Genomic DNA, 6,000 nt, shown 5'->3' with positions numbered 1-6,000 from the left:
GTCCCACCCCTGCACCTGACAAATGAGGCAGCTGCAGCCTGGGGAGGGCAAGGGACTGGCCCAAGGCGTACAAATAGCAGCATGGCTCAGAACTCAGGGACCCCAGGCTCCAAGCGCTGGGTCTTGCTAAGGGAAACCTGCACTGCTGGTTTGGTTTCTTTTTATTTTGGGGTAGGCTGTGGTAGGGCCAATGTAAGAGGATAAATCAATCCAAGGGGAAAGCTCAGAAACCCAGCGCAAACCGTGCGGATGCAGTGGGCGATAAACCGGGTTGCACAGATGTTGTCCACACCCACGCTCAAGTAGGAATAAGAAAACCCTGAGCTTCTCTCAGCGGCACTTCCCCCTCTACTCCTCGGAAACTGGAGCTGAGGTCAGATCGTCACCTAACTCCTTGCAGGCACAGGAACCAAAGCGCGGTTGAGAAGAGGGGAGCCAAAGCAGCCACGGAGGGTCAGATCAGATTCTTACCAAGTGGGTTAAAAGTGCCCTATACACACTAATGGTGTGTTTCTGCTAAAGCCTGAGTATGGCCTAAAGTCCATCCCAGGCCCAGGATTCAGTGACTTCATTTACAACAACATGTTTATTCCTGAGCTAATTCCTTGTTTACTTAAGTGATAACTATCATCCTCATTAGGGCACTTCAAAGACTCTGTGTTGAGCCTCCAGAGTAATAAACAGATACTACCTACTGTTGTGGTTCTCACGGTACTGTTGGAAGCCCTAGATTTTTTTTATGCACCATTATATTGGTGCATAATATTGCTTAGTATTATTATTTGCTTAGTTGTATACTGTTATCTTTTATATTCCAAGATGAAATCTATGTATGAAAAGAAGTCTGGCAATTTCATTAGCTTCCTTTCTGGTCTTCCTGCTTCTTGGTCCTGCTTCTAAAAATCACTTGTGGGGGGTAGGGGGAGGAGTCGCCTGGAGGCTCAGTGGGTCACGTGTCTGCCTTCAGCTTGGGTCATGATCTCAGGGTCCTGGGATCAAGCCCCAGATCCAGCTCCCTGCTCAGCAGGGAGTCTGCCTCTCCCTCTCCCTTGCCCCCACCCCGGTTCTCTCTCATATGTATAGATAAAACCCTTTAAAAAATAAAAAATAAAAATCACTCTTGGGTTAAATTTCCTGGTATGCTACTCCTTTGCCCATATACCTTCAGTGGCTCCCTATTATCTTAAGCAAGACAAGTGTTTTACCCCTGAGGTATTTCTTTCCTCTGCTTCCCATATAACCTACTTGTACCCCGAATGCAGCTATCATTCCTGTTCATGTGTTTGTTCATGGAAAACCTTTCTATGGGTGCCACTCTTTGCAGAGATGAATCCCCCCCCTCAGATGAAATCCCACCTTCTCTGTGAAGCCTCTTCTGAGAACCCTGAAACTGCTGATTCTTCGTTCGTAGAAGTCCCAGTGCATGAATAATTTTCTGTATAAGTCATCTGATACTTACATGTAGGACAAGGTTCAAAACCAGCTCTTCTGTTATTGTCTGTGTGCCCTGGGAACGTCCTTGCATCTCCCTGAGCCTTACTTTCCTCCTCTATAAATGATATGAGAATAGCACAGCGCTGTCTGAACATTCAATTAGACAAGGTATAGAAAGGCATAGAAATCCTCCCTCAAATGCAACAGCTTCAGTCCCTGCACTCAAACGGACGGCCACCCCCAAATGGCCCTCTAGCTCCTAAGATCTGTATCAGTCCTCTGTGGATCCGGGGGCCGGGGGTGTATCTGTGAGTTGCCACTGTTAACTTTGCATTCACCTGTCGTCTGCTAACTAGAAAGAAAGCTCATTGGGTTGGGGCCTGGAGGTTGGGGCCTCCAGCTGATTGTTCAGGAATTTTGCCAACCAGTTGTTAAACTGTTAGTAGCTTGAAATTGGCCATAATGAGACTATTTAAAGCACAGAAACCAACAAATGCTGCCCATCAGGGCTTCGCCCATGCCCTGAGCCAGTTTACCTGCCAACCTGGTCTTAGGTTTCTTTGAATGCACCACCCCCAACCAAAGGACTGGATACATTGTTTCCCATATTTTTTATTTTTATTTTATTTTATTTTCAGATTTTATTTATTTGACACAGAGAGAGAGAGAGAGAGAGGGAAGGAGGGAGAGACTAGCAGAGGGAGAGGCAAGGAGCCTGATGCCAGTCTTGATCCTAGAACCTCGGGATCACGACCCATGTCTAAGGCAGATGCTTAACCAACTGAGCCACCCAGGCGCCCCTGATCATTTTTTTTTTAAGTTTTTTTTTTTTTTTAAGGAATCTCTACACCCAATGTGGAGCTCCAACTCACAACCCGGGGATCAAGAGTTGCTTGTTCTACCGACTGAGCCAGTCAGGTGCCCCAAAGAAGAATCATTTTTGTTTTGTTTTTAAAAATTTTATTTATTTCTTTGAGAGAGAGTGCTTGTGCATACGCTCACATGTATGTGGGGGGAGGACAAGGGGCAGAGGCGGGAGGGAGAGGGATCAGGGATCCAGTTTCAAGCTGACTCCCCGCTGAGCCCCGAGCCAGTGCCCACGCATGCATGGGGGGGTCTCAGGACCACCCCGCCCCCACCTGCCAAATCAGGACCTGACCTGGAATCAAGACTTGGTTGTTCAACTGACTGAGCCACCCAAGCACCCCAAGAATAATGATTTTTGCGCACCCAAGTGCTTTTGAATGGATTACCTCACTGAATCTTTAAAACAACCCTATGAGATAAGCAAAACTCAAGCTCCCTCAGCGAGATGGAAGCAGCAGGAACTTGCCCAAGGTTCATCTGAATCCAAAGCCCCGGTCTTCCCCACAGACTGCCAGTCTCAGACCAGCTTCCACGGGAACCCAGTGCCAGGCCTGCTGGTCCCCGAGCTGCCATAGTGGTTCGGTCTGTTTGGTCTTCGATGGTGTCGGTAATAAAGGGCAATGCTTGCGGCGCTCGCTCCAGCCCCACCTCTGCCTTGCCTCCCTCCATATTTATTCTGCCTTCCTTATCCTACCCACTTCCTTCCACATCATCTCCTTATCTGAATTAGGACCTTTTTTTTTCCCCCTTTAGGACTATTTTTTAACAAGCCCTTTGCCGCTCTACGTCCTCGTCTATAGAAATCCTTTTTGGCCTTGAGCTTCTCTCCGAGAGCTCTGGGAGATGAAAACCCTTACCCTCCTATAAATTCTGCGGACCCCGTGCCTGGTGACTGCCTTCGGACGTGGACAGACGCCCTGTCTCTGGGAGCCGTGCCTTCTGGTGTCCAGGCTCCGGACCCAGTCTGGTCAGTGGGGCAGCTCTGGTGTGGAGGCTCCTGAAGGGCAGGACACGGGATTTTCTCTGACTGCTCTCGGGGCCCCGGGGGCAGGCTAGGCCTGGGCACTGCTAGTGTGGAGGCACAATCTGGTGGTTTCCCAACTCTGTTGTGTACAACCCAGGGCTCTTGTTCTCAGTAAATACTTCCTTCCTCTTTATGCGGAATGCTGCCCTGTGTTTATTTACAGCGCCCATGCTTGGTCCAAGAAATGATCTGTGTGGCTTGGGCTTTTCGGGTCAGGAAATAGCCCACGTCCAATGTTCACCCCAAGGTGCCCTGTGTTCCTAGAGGAAAAGGGCACCTATCACTGCTAAACTTGCAAAAAAAAGATCAGGGACTTTATTTTAACCAAACACATCTCTTCCAGGATTTGCCCTGACTTCCTGTGTTCCTGAACATTCCTGAAACCTCAAGCGGCAACTCATCAGAAACTCCAGACTCAGGGCGCCTGGGTGGCTCAACCTTCGGCTGAGGTCATGGATCTCAGGTCCTAGGATTGAGCCCCACATCGGGCTCTCTGCTCAGCAGGGAGCCTGTTTCCCCCTCTCTCTCTGCCTGCCTCTCTGCCTACTTGCGATCTCTCTCTCTGTCAAAAAAATAAAATCTTAAAAAAAAAGAAAAAGAAAGAAAGGAAGGAAGGAAGGAAGGAAGGAAGAAAGGAAGAAAGAAAGAAAGAAAGAAAGAAAGAAAGAGAGAGAGAAAGAAACTCCAGACTCTTTAGCTTTGCCCTCCGGTCTGCTGAATCCTACGCCACACAAATTCCCTCTGCGCCTCTGGGATTTAGAGATAAGCAGGTGAAAATAGCCTCATCCTCACTGCCCGACAGCCTCGTGCCTGGGGAAGAGCCACATAGCGGTGGTTTAGATGGTTGTTGTAATCGCCAGTACCCTGGTCTCCTCTATTTCTCGCTTCCCCCTGGGTTAGGAGAGGCCATGTGATTCTTCTGGACAAGGAACCATGAACAGAGGTGTGTTACTTTTGGGCTTAAACACCTAATTCCCAAGGCTCGACTGTCCAGCACTCGCATTGGCTGCTGGAATGTTCCACATAGCGTAAAGGACAGATAGGAAACCTTTCAGGCTTTGAGATCCATACTGCAATTATTCAGCTGTGCCGCAGTACAAGAGCAGTCATAGATAATACACGAACAAGTAAGGATGACTGTGTTCCAATAAAACTTTATTTATAAAAACAGGCAGCGCCCCCCCTCCCCCCAAAGGGCTAGAGTTTACCAACTGGGAGCTTCAGGACTGTAGAAACTTGCACAGTCTGGGTCATCAAGTCGTTGCCCAGAGGGCAGTTCTTAAGAGTCACCAAACTGCAGCAAACTTAGTGTTGTTGAGAAGTAAGACCTTAGGATTGTAATTGCCGGAACATAGCTCAGCCTCACCTGACTAATTTTTTAAAAATATTTTTATTTATTTATTTGACAGAGAGTGTGAGTGAGTGAGAGAGAGAGAGCACAAGCAGGGAGAGAGGGAAAAGCAGGCTCTCCACTGAACAGGGAGCCTGATGTGGGGCTCAACCCCAGGACTCCAGGATCAGGACATGAGCCGAAGGCAGATTTTTTTTTTTTTTAAGATTTTTATTTATTTTTTTGACAGAGAGAGATCACAAGTAGGCAGAGAGACAGGCAGACAGAGAGGGGGAAGCAGGCTCCCTGCTGAGCAGAGACCCCCCCCCCGATGTGGGGCTTGACCTGATCCCAGGACCCTGAGACCGTGACCAGAGCCAAAGGCAGAGGTTTAACCCCTGAGCCACCCAAGCGCCCCGACATGATTAATTTGAGGAGTCTCTGCACTACCTTGAGAAAGCAAGTGCCATTTTTTGGAAATAAAGGGAAGGATACTAACCACCCCCTCCTACCCCACTGTCAGGAGCAGGTCCACTCTAACCCTTGCCTATCCAAGCTAAGCATCACCTCCAGCCTGTCTCCCAATAGATCCCTTGAATCCTCCTTGCTATGAACTCACTTTCAAAGTAACTCTGTGACTTGATTCACCCCGTTCCCTCTTTGAACATTCCTTTCATTCTCCTTCTATCTCCCTGAGTCCTTTCTAGCCACACTTCTTCCTCCCCTAAGGAGCTTTCCTTTTTTTTTTTTTTTTAAGAGTTTATTTATTTGACAGACAGAGATCACAAGTAGGCAGAGAGGCAGGCAGAGAGAGAGGAGGAAGCAGGCTCCCCACTAAGCAGAGAGCCCGATGTGAGGCTCGATCCCAGGACCCTGAGATCATGACCCTAGCCGAAGGCAGAGGCTTAACCCACTGAGCCACCCAGGTGCCCCAAGGAGCCTTCTTATCTCCTCTCCTACCTATGATTGTTAGTTCAGATCAGAGTTTCTGTCTGGGGTCATGGAAAAGAGAACAAGAGAGCCAGCCCTGTTTGTGAGAGACCCATGTTGGTAAGGGGTGGGGGGGGCACAGAGCTCACCCAGCAGAGTTAATGTGAGAGGCACGGAGGGGAGAAGGGCGAGTCACATCCACAAAGGAATCAATCTGTCGCGCCCACAGTGCCTTGTTTGGCGATACATACGTACAAAAGTAAACGACAAAGACAAGCGAGGGAATGATGAATGCAAATTTGAGAATTACGGTGTGGAAGGAAAGGAGGGTATGCTTTTGGGGAGGCTCATGTGAGAGTTTTCGAAGGTACTAGTCTTGGATATCTTGGGTTCTGTGTTGGGTACATGGGTGATC

This window comes from Lontra canadensis, unplaced genomic scaffold, assembly GCF_010015895.1.
Source record: "Lontra canadensis isolate GAN:19392208 unplaced genomic scaffold, GSC_riverotter_1.0 scaffold41, whole genome shotgun sequence".
NCBI classification, from domain to species: Eukaryota; Metazoa; Chordata; class Mammalia; order Carnivora; family Mustelidae; genus Lontra; species Lontra canadensis.
Note: the sequence above shows the minus strand (reverse complement) of the source record.